This window comes from Haliaeetus leucocephalus, unplaced genomic scaffold (genome assembly GCF_000737465.1).
Source record: "Haliaeetus leucocephalus isolate CR32 unplaced genomic scaffold, Haliaeetus_leucocephalus-4.0 Scaffold555, whole genome shotgun sequence".
NCBI classification, from domain to species: Eukaryota; Metazoa; Chordata; class Aves; order Accipitriformes; family Accipitridae; genus Haliaeetus; species Haliaeetus leucocephalus.
Window position 1 is genome coordinate 5,057,672 of NW_010972991.1, and position 13,756 is coordinate 5,071,427.

A 13,756-nucleotide genomic window follows, 5' to 3' on the forward strand; every position below is an offset into this window, starting at 1 on the left:
TTGAGAAAATTCATTTTGATCAGTCGTGTCCAGTGAATTTTCATCTTAACTTGGTAAGATAAAGATCTCCCAGCTGTCAGGAACTTTAGTTCAGGGGTAAGTGACTAAAATGCTTTGGGGAAGGACAATTTTGTTGTTATGTATTTGTAATAAGCTTAAATGGTTTATATTCCCAAGGTCAAAAGCACACACAGTAAGATGGTTTCTCAAATTTAAAAACACTTCCTTTCACTTGCATAGTTGTGTAACTATAGCATACACAGCTATATAAGTATGCAGTAGAGATAAAGGTATATAAATATAACAGCCCTTAAATAGGTAAATCAAACATTAACTTTGGATCAAAAATTTGATGTGATTCATTCTGTCATTTTCTTGCATGTATTTTTTTTTAAAATGACATTCTCACGTCAGTCATTTAGGCTTACCTAAAATATTAATTTTCTTATGCTACTCAATTGTTTTTCTTTTCCTGGTTGAAAAGTGTGTAACCCAGGTAACTAATTGCTTTTCTTTTTTTTTGTAAGCAGGCTACAATACTCATAAGCTTAAGCCATTTCAGTAAGTAAAATTCTGTATTACTCCAGCTGAGATAACATTCTTTGGATTCAGTGCTGATGTAACATCTGGAAAATGAATTCATTCTACATTAATAGTAACTCATAGTCTAGCTCTTCAAGTCCTAAGCATGTAGCTTATGGAGAAGAAATTCTCACTACTTATGCTTTTTTCGGATGTTTCCATCTTAAAATAATCAATGACATCATCTTCCTCTTTTTAGTGTAATTAAATATCCATATCCTCTGTAACTGATTAATTGCATAAACCAGAGACAGCATTAGTATATAGTGCTAAGGATAGGAATGTACAAATGGCCAGACTGGGTCAGGCCATTCTTATCCTGCCTCTAATAGCGACCACTAGCAGATCAGTAGAAGCAGTATGAAAATAAATTTCTAGTGGAAAAGAAAGCAAGCTTACAGAGATTCATCAGCAGTCATTCTCTAGACTGTTTGAACTTGCAGCTGTTTCCAGAAAGCATAGCAGATCCGAAACATACTTGCTATATGGAAATTACACCACGAAGATGATCAGGGGGCTGGAGCACCTCTCCTATGAAGACAGGCTGAGAGAGTTGGGGTTGTTCAGCCTGGAGGAGAGAAGGCTCCAGGGAGACCTTACAGCAGCCTTCCAGTACCTAAAGGGGGCCTACAGGAAAGCTGGAGAGGGACTTTTTACAAGTGCATGTAGTGATAGGACCAGGGATAATGGCTTTAAACTGAAAGACGGTAGATTTATGTTAGATGTAAGGAAGAAATTCTTCACTGTGAGGGTGGTGAGGCACTGGAACAGGTTGCCCAGAGGAGTTGTGGGTGCTCCATCCCTGGAAGTGTTCAAGGCCAGGCTGGATGGGGCTTTGAGCAACCTGGTCTGGTGGAAAGTGTCCCTGCCCATGGCAGAGCAGTTGGAGCTAGATGATCTTTAAGGTCCCTTACAATGCAAACCATTCTATGATTCTACGATGAAGTTTAGGGGTTAAAGATTAATAGAAGTATTTCCATAGGAAGAGGAATAAGGGGCATTTTAGAAGTACTAATGGCACTTAACTGCCTTTGAGTAAACTATCTTTAACCTCTGAAAATCCTCCACCAGCCACAATGTCAGTAAACAAGTCTTGATTTTCAGCAGTGATGAACTCCCACATGTGAAGATCAGCGCCTTTGGAAACCAGGCCAGCTTTTTCTGTCAAAGATACCTGACGTTTACCTCATGTAAAAATTTAATATATATTAAAGAATGCTTACAGGTATGTCTAAATGTGCAAACTAAAGAAAAGATCTGCATGCTGTGTGTGGGACATTAGTGCAAGTTAAGAAAATCTAGGTCTAAAACTGAGAACCTGGAAATCCCTGCTGAGCTGATGGGTCTAATCTCTGAGGATGCCTCCTATTTTAGCGGTACATTTCTACAGATGGCTGAAGTTCTGCCTCTGCATATACCCAGCAGGATGTTGCTGTCGACAAAGATGGGTGTAAGCCAACTACATCGTGGCCAGTCAAATGCCTTGATGGTATGCTGCTTCCTATTTGGATTTCAGCTATGCTTAAGTAGCCGCTAGGTACCTGAGCTGCTTTTCTACATATGCTGAAGCTTAAATTAATGCAGCTTAGGAAGCAGTGAGTTAGAGATGAAAGTGCCAAATTTCCTAAGTTGGTAGTCACTGAAATTACATATAAAGCACAAGGGAATGTCAACACGGGATAGGGATACTATAAAGATTCCTTCCTGAGAACTTTTATTATGTCTAATTTCTTAAAGGAAAAATAGAAATTGTGAGTCATTGCAGTATTTTTTCCAGATAAGCATGAAATGCATCCAACAAATAGTAGCATAACCAGGTGCTACATCTTATGTTATGTCAGTCAAGTCCACAGCCAGCTACTTGTGGGTTGAGGAAGTGTGTCCAAAAACTCCACGTGAGAGGTTGGAGGGATATACAAAAGCTTGAGATACACTACTTCTCTATATTAAAAACAAGTCTGTGATGCAGCATGATTCACCTCTTAGGTGTATGGCCAGATCATTTCCCCTAGTTCAGCATCATTATCACAGCCAGCATCTGCCAAGCTTATTTCCGAGTGATCTGAACTCCAAATGTATAACTTACTGTAAATTCAGTTAAAAGAAAACTTCTCTTTTTCTATTGTTCTGCAAGATTCCAAAGTATAAATTTGCATTTTGCACCAAGAAATATCCTTCTTCCAAGAAAACTGGATAAGAATGCTTAATCTGCAAGGTCTCCCTCCACAGCATTCCCTGGTTTTGTCTAATAACTGTGAGGAGCAGACAGAGGGATTCCTGACAAAGGATTTCGATATGTCAGCAAAAGTAAGGCTGGAACAAGTCAGCTCTGCTGGAAAAAAACCTTTCTTGGGCTTGCAGCTCTCCTGTTCAGAGCTCATGATCCCTAGATAGCCCAGCTGATTCCTCCAAATACCAAGTATATTTGTAGCTGTTCAAGTCTATTTCCAGAGGACACCATGCCAGGCATTAAAACACAGAATGGATATTTATCGTGTTACACACTGTTGGAAGAAAGCCCACATCTGTTCCTCAAGCTGACTAGACAAAAAGGGGCAGAGTGAAGGAAATACAAATCACCAATACAGATCTCCCGCATGTAAAACAAAAACCCAGAAAACTTCTGACCTTTAACTAGAGCATTTCTAGTTCCTCCTGCTTATGCCTTCATTAGAGCACAAGTTCATAAGCAGCCCCACCAAGAGCTGGCTGTTTCTAAGAATTGACAAACTTAATTCTCGGAAGGGAAGAAGGTTTATGCAATTGGGAGGCCAGAGATCAAAAGACATTTTCAAAGAAAGTGTTTTGTAATCACTATAGCTCCGCCTGCTTAGCTCAAATTCTACTGCACACAGAAAAAAAATGAGACGATGAATGTTTCTCAGCCAGATCATTTGCCTAGGAGGACACCTATGTCCACTGATGACCACAGATGGGAGCTCTGGCAGGCCTCCTCATCTCTTTTTCCTGACAATAAGAGGCTCTTAGGGCCTACTCTACATCCATCTCAAAATGCTTCATCAAGGGAAAGATAATGCATCATTTTCCACCTGCAGCGGGCGAAACAGAAGTATGGGAAGTTATGTGCTTTTTCATTATTACATAAAGGTCCAGCCTCAGATCTGCTACTGTAACCCCGTTTACTTGTTCTAAGGCAATACAGCTTCTTTTAGCCTGAACAAAGCTTTGTGCTCGCTTGTTCTCATATAATACCTGGGAGAGGTTCTCCATGCAGACTTCACTTTATTCTTGATTTGTGATCCTTTTTACACATCTCCAGTTCTGTTTTGCTATGCATTTTAAGACCACCAGCTATTTGTGAAGATGATCATGTCTTCCTCAGTACTGACTACTACACAGGTCATTGAAATGTCAAAGTTGGGTACCTGGATATACCAGAGCTCAGGCTGCTGCTAAGCTTACCTGCATGTGTACACGAGACCTTTGAGATTGCATTTTATGAATAATATTGACGACAATAGCAGAAAAAGAACCACCCAGCTCAAGTAAATATTTTAAGATAATTTTTATACCCAAAACACTGTTGTTTGCCTGAAAACATTTTTCTCCATGTACGAAAGAACAAGGAGGTGGAGAATTGTGAAGAACATCAGCCAGCTAACCCCCCAAAATAGTTCCAGTCTTTTATCTGACTGAAATATTTTGGTATCAGTGGTCTGATTGTTTTTATAATTAAGGAAGTCCAGCATTTCCAACAAAAATACACTGTAAGAGGAAAAAATATTTTTTGCCAAAAAAGAAATTTCTGTATTTGAAAACCACTTCAGCATTTTTTCTATTGTGAGAATGTCAGGCTAGCTTACTGCTGATATTACTTTTCATTTGGCAGGATAAGATCAGAACCCTTCCTTCTTCCCCAGTTAGGGGTTCCGGTTTTTACCTCTGCATTTGAAGGTGGTGTAAGCTGCCAGCTGGATTTTGAGGCTCTGTAATTGTGTCTCCAGGTATAAACATGCTGCAGCAAGTGAGCTTAAGGAACATGAAATGTTCCTTGTCCCAGTTGAGTACAAGGCAGTGATACACCCACTCCATTGCTGAGAAGGGCTAAGAAACATGATAGCAAGGGTAGAGAAGGAGGGACAACATCAGTGGCTTGGATCTAGTTATACATGAGTATTTGTGAAGAGAGATTAAAATCAGTGGACGGATAATATCTCTGTGTTTGTATCTTGCTGAAAAAGCAGCCTTTTCCTCTCCCTTTACGTCACTTGCAGTGTCACAACTGCGAATGTAACCACATGAAGAGAATGAAAACTTCAGGCTTTCATGGTCTACACTCCGCTTTCCCCAGCATCACATAGGAAAGTATGTGGGCCGTTCGGCCGAGCGAAGCAGTCACACGAGCAACGTTCTGCCCTGAAGTATCGCCTGCTGGAGAGGATAGTGGTATTGTGCTGCTTGTACGTCATGGCAGAATCAGACCCACGGCCCTGCTGGAAGAACTGCACCGTCCCCGCTTTCCCTCTGCACACATCTTCAGACACTGTCTCTCAGGTGCACACGTGACCTAGACTCTCAAAGTAGGAGTTCTGGTGTTGGTAACCCATCATCTCTACTGGTCAACAGCCAGCGAAAATATAGTCTGGTTGTTTCCTTTAAGATATTCAAGGTGGCCTTAAAAACCATTTTATGTTAGCATTCAAAGGCTTTGTATAATTCAGCATATCGTTAACACACACTTTCAATTAGCTCTCAGAATTGGTCACCTAAAGGAAGAGTGATGTGGAATGGCTGCTATTGGGAATGGCTCTTCCAGAGTTCGGAGCAGTGCGGATGCTGAACCACTGACACACCAGTCACTCATTAAGCACAGCAATGTACAGCATCAAGTTTCATGGCAGACACGTGCACTGAGAAAAGAGACCCAGCGGTTCATTACAGACTATGAGCTCCAATGGAAGCTGAATGACTTCTTGATTCAAAAAAGATTAGTAGCCTTGGTACCTTTAATTAAATGTTTCATTAGTCATGAAAAAACCCAAAAGTCTCTGTGCATAGTTAATCCCAAGTTACCAAAACTTCCTGTTAATCTTCTCACTGTCTTCTGCCTGTTACTTATCTCCTTCTTAGATCTCAGAATGAGCCAGACTGTGAAGTTTGTAGAAGACTGATTGCTTTGTATGTGCTAATACACCAGTAAGCATCATGGGACTATATTCTTAACATAAGATATGTCTAGGTGTAATATAATTCTCAGGTTAGGATGAATGTACTCTTTGCAGCTTATTTTCTGGACTTAATAATAGTCAAATATTAAGCAGTTTTTCCCTTCAGAGCAGACTTATTCCTGAGAATATCACACTGAAGTTTTTCCTTTCTTTTTCTAGTTATCCTTTTAATTTTCACTTTCAGTCTACAAGAAGTCATGGAAATATCATCAGGAAATTCCAATACTCCAAGTATTGTCTCCTACCAGCTAAAGATGTGCAGTAGCCCTGCAATGTTCATTTTTATTGGATTTTTACCAATGGCTTCCATGAATTTTAAATTCAAATGAACTTTCAAGACACATCTAAATAGCTAGATGCTTATCTGACCTGTATCTAACCTCCCAACCTTTTGTGGCTGACACCATCACTTAATATCATACATGCATGTGTACACACCCCATAGATAGATGCATACAAACTGCTAGAACATCATGTGCTTTTGCTTTTTTTCCCCTACAGCTCCTTTTACTCTTCATGGAGAAGTTTCTTCCTCTGTATCATCAATTTCTGGGGCTGCCTGCCCTACACAGATGACAGGTTGAGGAGTACAATCTGTCTGGTTATATGCCAGGAAGAAAAAAAATCTAATTTTAGTAAACAAGTGTTGATGCAAAAGGTCACCAAAGTCTGCCAGCCCTTACGTGGGAATTGGGAATGAAGCATTGAAAAGTGGGGATGTTGCCAAGAACATGACTCTAATGGCTTAACATACTGTCAGTGACATGTGGGAGTGGCGAAGGCAAGAGGACAGAATCCTTGAAGGACAGGATAGATCCTGCCCTTGCTAATCTAGAGGAAAAGATAATAGATCTATACAATATACATGGGTGCTTTGCAGGAGAGGTAGTAAAAAGCAAAAGATCACTTTAAGTGATTTCAATTAATAATTGCTGCTGGTCAGTTTGTAATTAAAAAGCAAGTGTTTTCTCTCAAAAATGTCTTTTTTTTTTTTTTTTGCTTTCAAAAGTGAAATTTTCGATAAACACATAGTCGTCTGAAAAAGTTCTCTATCCTGCATTTTTTTGTTGTCCTTCTGCCCCCACATGCCTGGGCCAGGAAGGCAGGCAGTTGGAGAACTCTCTCAATAACCACAGTAAGAACCGCTTTGTTTGTTTAAGAGGTTGGCTAGGGAATGAAAAATGGAACCATTTCAAATCCTGCAGCATGGAAACAACTCTAAACTTCTTTTTTTAAAAATGCTCCTTAAAAAAAATAAATTGTTTTTTATAGCATTTCCCTTTTCAAAGACAGACTTTTTAATGAATTTGACCTCACCCACTCCCAGTGGGAAACAAGCAAGACTAATGTCAGTTAAGTATGTTCTTTTATTAAATGAGAGATCAACCTGCTCCTTAAGATCATACGTACAGAACTCAGCTATTCTGGCTTAGGTCTATACTAGTAAATTAATGTGCCCAGTACTGGTCTAGCAATCTTAAGTGTATAGACAGTCACGTTCCTGTGTCTGGGAACATTTCCTGGCACTGGTTCATTTACTGGTTCATTTAGAAAGGCTCTGGGTCCCTCCTTGAATAAAAGCACCAGCCACTGCCCAGCCCGCAGCCTCCCACACTCTCCAGGTGAGGTGCAGACCTCAGTATTTCAGACATACAACTGCAGTTAACTGGCTTGATGGGTTTTAATTATGTCTGGGCAATCCCTTAGAAATGATCCAGGGGTTGCTGTTTGAAAAGCACCCTGTGACCCACCCCAGCCTGGAGACCTACACTCAGTGTGCCCAGATTATTTCTCTCCCAAATTCCTGCAGAGATCCAGTTGATGTCATCCTCTGAGCTGCTGTGAAGGGTGAGATACAGTTTATATGTAGTCTGTCCTGAGACTTAGACCGTGGGAGATTTATATATCTAAGCAAAACAGTTTAAATTTGTCCAAAATAGAGGGTGAGGAAACTCAAAGTAAGTGAGGGTGAGGGAACAAGCAGGGAGAGGGGAAAATCCTAAACGTGTTTCTGCTAAGAAATGTCAGGTGAAATTTATTTTAAATGATAGACCTGACAGCAACCACGATCTATTGCCCTATGTCCACTGGAGTCAAAGACACCACCTGAGACTTTAATGTTTGGCATAATTTGTTTCCTGATTTCTTCCCTTATCGCAGCCATTAAATTGCTTACCAGATTCTCGGAGGCACCGGTACAAGCACTGTTTTAATAGAAAGCTATTTGGTGGCTTCCCTTCTTCTCTCCTTTTTTGCACACGCACACATTTGCTATATATAAAACCAGCTTGGTTAAACTGATAGAGCCAAGGTCATAATTTCTCAGGGAAATGGCAGACTAATGGAAAAAAGGTTATAAATATAATAAAACATGAGTCCCGTGACATTTACCAAGGACAATAGTTTCATAATAAACTATCGGGCACTTTGAAGCTTTCAGTTAGGCCCCCAAAGACATCCTGCATCATCAGCGAAGAGGGGGCAGGAGCAGGAGATGGACGGGAAACCAAGGAAACTTTGAAACAGCCAGGGAAAAATATGCCTGTGGTTTCCAAAGTGGCCTGAGCTACTAAGGCTCTCTGAGGAGTTGAAGGATTAAAAGTTCAAAAGGGCAGGTCATGTGAGGGCACTGAGGTCTTGCAATGCTGTGACCTAGGAAATACTGACTGGTCAGGGAGTGAACCCATCCACAGCATGTTACCAATTAGTGTTTAATGACCAAATGTGGAATGCATTAGCGCTTCTGAGAACTGAATATGTTTTCAAAGGGTCCAAGATGTTCTTTACAAACATTCCTGTGTGGTTTGATTCACACTGTGTTTGGGGAAATCTTCAAGCTTTGTCCAGAGTACAAAGCAGATATGTTGCAAATTCCAGTGGATGTAAGAATGGAACAAACATGGTTTAAATTTCTAAAGAGACAAAAAATTGAGCTCAAGGACCCAGGTAGGGCCTCTAGGAGTTAAAAAGGAGATTCTCCTGTCATTATTCAGTCACTGACATGCTTGGTACTTAATTCAAGACTAAAGAGTATGGGGATTCAATGGAGCTCTCTCAATTTATACCAGCTGAGAATCTAGTCCATGCTCTGAAGACCTTGCTATTATAGAGGCCTAATCTTGCAAACGCTTCTTACCATACACATTGCTTTTACATCACATCACAGTTGCAAATTGCACACATCAATAGATTTTAAGGACCGTACAGGGGAAGAAAGGAAGGCGAATTCACTAGGTCTTAGTGCCCTTGTTGTGCCTTCCCAAAGGCCAAAGAAAAGGACAAAGAAATTGGGACAGAGTCGGTGTGCTTCACTTATCCTTAATCTTCCACTTCTCCCCCCACTCCGACCTGACCCTTCCTTTGGTCTTTTTCAACTCCATACCACTTTCTTCTCACAATATTTTTTCTGGGCCTTTCTTTTTCAGCTTTCTCCCTCATTTTCAAAATTTTATCTTGTTTCCCTCTTCATCCCCTTCTATCTTCCGAGAAACCTGTGTTCCTACTTACCTCCCAGATTACCATGCATAAGACTGACTCATCTGTAGATCATATATCAGGCTAAATTTTGTACCCACTGCATTTTAAACTATTCTTTCAACTGGCACTCAGCCTGGATGCATATTTCTGGTGGGCTATATTACAGAGATAGATCAGAAAGTCCGGTCTTAACTAGCGAAGGGCAAAAGGCAAAGGATGAAGCCTCTTGCTTCTTGGTCCACCCTGTTCCATCTTATTTATGTTATCTGAAAGTGGTATAAGGCATTTCCCAATATCTCTATCTGCTAGAGGGAAGATTCTCTTAGTGTATATACTACAGAAAATAAATATGAGACTGCCTTCATTAGGACATCTTCAAAAATCTCAGTAAGGGGAAGGATTGGGGAGTGCTGGGCCCAGTTTGGTAGTATACTGCAATGATGCTTGGCTGGACTGTTCTTAGAAAGGCCAGCTAATTTGTAACTGCCTCCAGGAGGTCCCAGGAAGAAGGAGCACAACAATGGCTTAAAGCCACGATGGCATCTCCCTGTCTTCCTGATGGGTTCAGAAAAAACACACTGAAATGTCTCACATCTGTGGAAACAGACAAACAGTGATGTTGTGCTCATTCCACCTCCATTTAAACACAAGGTACAACAGGTTAGCTTAAACAGCACATGCATGACTTCCAGTCATCAAAAGAAGTAAATGGAAAACAGTGGAAGGTGAAAACTTGGGTGGGAAAATGATGCTATTCAAAGAATCATAGAATCATAGAATTTGATGATATTACAGTAGAAGATGTGAGGAGGTACAGCTCTGTGTTTATATATAGGAGAGCACAAGCCATCCAAGGACTAGACTTTGCATCCCTAGTCTAAGCCTTTCTGTCACAGGACTGTCACACAATTCATACACTTGATGTTTAAATAGTCCTTTTGTCTTGTTGGATAAAACCCATTTTGTGCATGTCTATGGGATAATGTCTGAAAAAAAAAATTAAAAAATAAAAATATCTCTTCATGGTTTGTTTTTTAAGGAGCTTAAAGAATGGTAAAAACCCATCCTTTGGATTTATTGGAGGTCTTAGTTGATAGAAAGTAGTCAGACATACTGATTGGGATTTTTCTGGCTGTAAAGAACAAGAACATTGAATTTTTTTAACAGTCTTGTTTTTCTAAACATGTAGTAGGTGCTAGCAGTTGAACAGACACTAGGGTAATTTCAAAGTTAGCCAGCCTGAATAAAAATTGCTTTTCTTCTGAATTTATCACTCCCTTGGTAGCTGCAACATAAATCATCCATAGGTTCTCCATGCATCCATAGATTCCTCCAACCATCATCCCTTTCCAACTAGGTCATTCACAACCACATGGATGCTTCCCAGAAACACCTCTGAGGCACAGTGATGGGGTGCTACCATTTTGGATTTGCAGTTTAAAAACATACCTTTAAATGTCTACCTCTACTCAGTTTTTGAAGGTTGTGTTCAGTTAAGACAACAGCTGTTTGTAAAGGAACAGAAGGTGGCAGACAGATCAAAAGCTTGGCCTGTATGAATATTCCCTATTAACAGGTCCAGCCTATTTCCTTTGTGGGCAGGAAGTATCCTGCTAGCAGTGGTATGAATTGTGCTTTTTATTATGCTTTCATGTAAAGGCATAGATAGCTATGTGTATCTCGTAATACATACTGTACCTCTTGACCCAAGAGGTGGGCCCAGCTCACTTTCAGAGATGCACATTACACAGGCTCTTGAGAGCATAAAGCAGATATTGGAGTAAAAGACTGCCTATGAGGGAGAGTGTTGTTCACGCACTCCGTTCCTCCATTGCAATCTTCAGCTTTTAGTTCTTGTTGCACTGGAAAGGATGAAATGCCAAGACTGGCTGTTGTAGGATGGACCAGAACTCAGCCACCCAGGACGTATTTTGAAAAGCTACTTTTCCATATACCTTTCTAATTGCTTTGAACTGTTTCTAGTCTATAGAGGACTGACATATGTTGCATACACATGCACACCCCCAGTCCTGTGAAAACTTCTATTTATTCTAACACGTTCCAAGTATCTGGATTCACAGGCACATCTCTGTGTTCGTTCCAAGAGGAGTTTATCTGGCTGAGCCACCCAGCACCTGTTCAGGGTGGGCTCTCCGCTCAGTCGGAGGATGTGCATCAGCCTTACATTTCAATGCCAGGGTAGATTAAGGATCACTGACTCAGCTGACTCGATCATGTGCAGCTGACCCCTTCATTCAGGGGCTGTTCAAAGTAGCAGCTGGTGAGTGCCAGAGTGATTTTAATGACTGTGCACTCAGACAGCAGCTCATTAGGAAATGGACGAAATGACTGCTCAGACTTCTTTACTGCACAGTTCCCTGAGCTGCGGGAGACCAGAGCTTGTGAGACACTGCTGTTAATTTCCACTGGTTGTGGGGACTCACAAAAAGAGTATCAGGCATTTCAAGCATCATAGGATGGCACTCGAGAATCAAGCAAAGTCAGCCTAGTGATAGCTGTAACTCCAGAGACAGGTTAATGGCACATTGAGACAGGATGGACCAAAAGCTTAAGAATTACTGTGGAATTTAGGAAGCAGCAACCTGATTCTTTGTTGCACCGTATTTTCTGTAAGACCCTGAGCAAATCTCACAACATTGATTTAAGCTGATGGTCAGGGCAGATCTCAAGAGACATCCTTACTCAGCTTGGCTCTGCCTGCCTCTGCAAATGACTGCTGTGAACTGCAAGTTACCTTGATGCTGGTGGTCTTATTTATTAACAGGAATAAAAATTTTAGGAATCCATCAGACCTTCCCCATGATTATCTTCATCTAGGGGCAATGTGATAAGAAGTGTGGGACTGAAAAGGGAGGCCAAGACCCATATGTTAGTTTTGAGCACTTATGCATGTATCATGAAAGCAAAATCTTCACAACTGCAGAAAGACTAGAACAAGCAGTCTTGGCAAGGTACTCTTATTTTCACCAGTTTCTGGTCACAGGCCAGGCTCTTTTTAGTTCCCTGGGTAATGCTGAGAAGTATTGTAGTGGATGGTGGTGGTACACTGTTATAGTACCTGATGATTTCAAGATAGTAAGTGGCAGCGGCTGCAGAGTTCTCCATCACCTATATGAGACTGTACTTGGCAGATTATCACTTAGTAAGAGAAGGCTGCATTCTCCTTCAAGCTGCTCCTCTCCAGTATGTGGTAAATCTGCTCCTTTCACAGGAATAAACTGCTGGTTATAAAGGATTCTCTGATTTACCAGAGAAAGATGTAATGGGAGTTCATGGCTGAAAATCAAAGACAGAATAATTGAGAAAGGAAACAAAATAATAGTATGAATAGCCATTGGGTAAGAATCCCAAGGGAAAAAATGCTTATGTCTCCAAATCAAGACAAAGTTCCAAACTGACTTTGTCTTTCTGTAGTGATTTATCTGAGATGGCCAAATTTGGAGCCCGTCATGCTAGGTCTCTCCTGAGAGCAATTCAGTTTTTCCCTTTGGAGGATCACCTTTTGGAGGAAGTTCAGTCTTTTCCATTGACTGTGAAGGAAACTCGCAACTTAGACACCAGTTAGAACTGGGCTTGACTGCTTTTCTTGGTTAATTTTGCCTTTTATGAATTGCTGGGATAATTACAAGAATAAATGGATGAAAAGTAACATCCTATAGCAGAAGGGAGGGTAGCCTGCGTAATCCAACAATCTTTTACAACTTTAAATTACATAAATTAAGAATCTTTTACAGTATTAATGCAGCGCTATGTAGTGCAGGTTTCTCTGTACAGGAAGAGGACTGCAGACAGCTCCCTCATCCCCCTTCCTCTCCATTTTACTGGTGTGACAGACACACTCCCTTATCCCTAGCTGGTGTGACAGACGCATGGCTGCAGTTGCCTCTTCTTCATCTTCCTTCCATTCAGACTGTTGCTGCCTTCAACCCTGACACTGCAAGTGGAAGTCCTGATGTGGTGATTGCAGGGGAAAGTTCATGTCAGCCCAGGCAGGCAGCCAAACACTGAGCTCATGTTAACACTCTTCCACCCAGACGTAAGAAGAGCACACTACAAACACACAGATTGATATCAGCATTTGGTGGGAACAGATCCAAGAGCTGGATGTCAGTGGGTTTTGTGATGAAAAAGAAAAAAAGAGATTAGAAAAGAAAAAAAAAGAAGATCATACAATCATACACAGTGTTCTGGCTCCAGGTTGCTAAATTGGAGATGGTTCAGAGAAGAGCCACCAAAGTGATTAAAGGATTAAAAACATACCTTACAGAAAGACTCAGGAACTCAATTTGTTTAGTTTAATCAAAGAAAACTTTGAGGGATGACTTGATTACAGCCTGTTAGTACCTACTTGGGGAATGAAACTTCAATAATTGCCTCTTTTGTCCAGTACAAAAAGATTTAATAAGATCTGATGGTTGAAAGCAAGGCCAAAAAAAAAAAATCTAAAAATATTAAGTATTATAAACAGTTCCCTGAACAGGTAAATT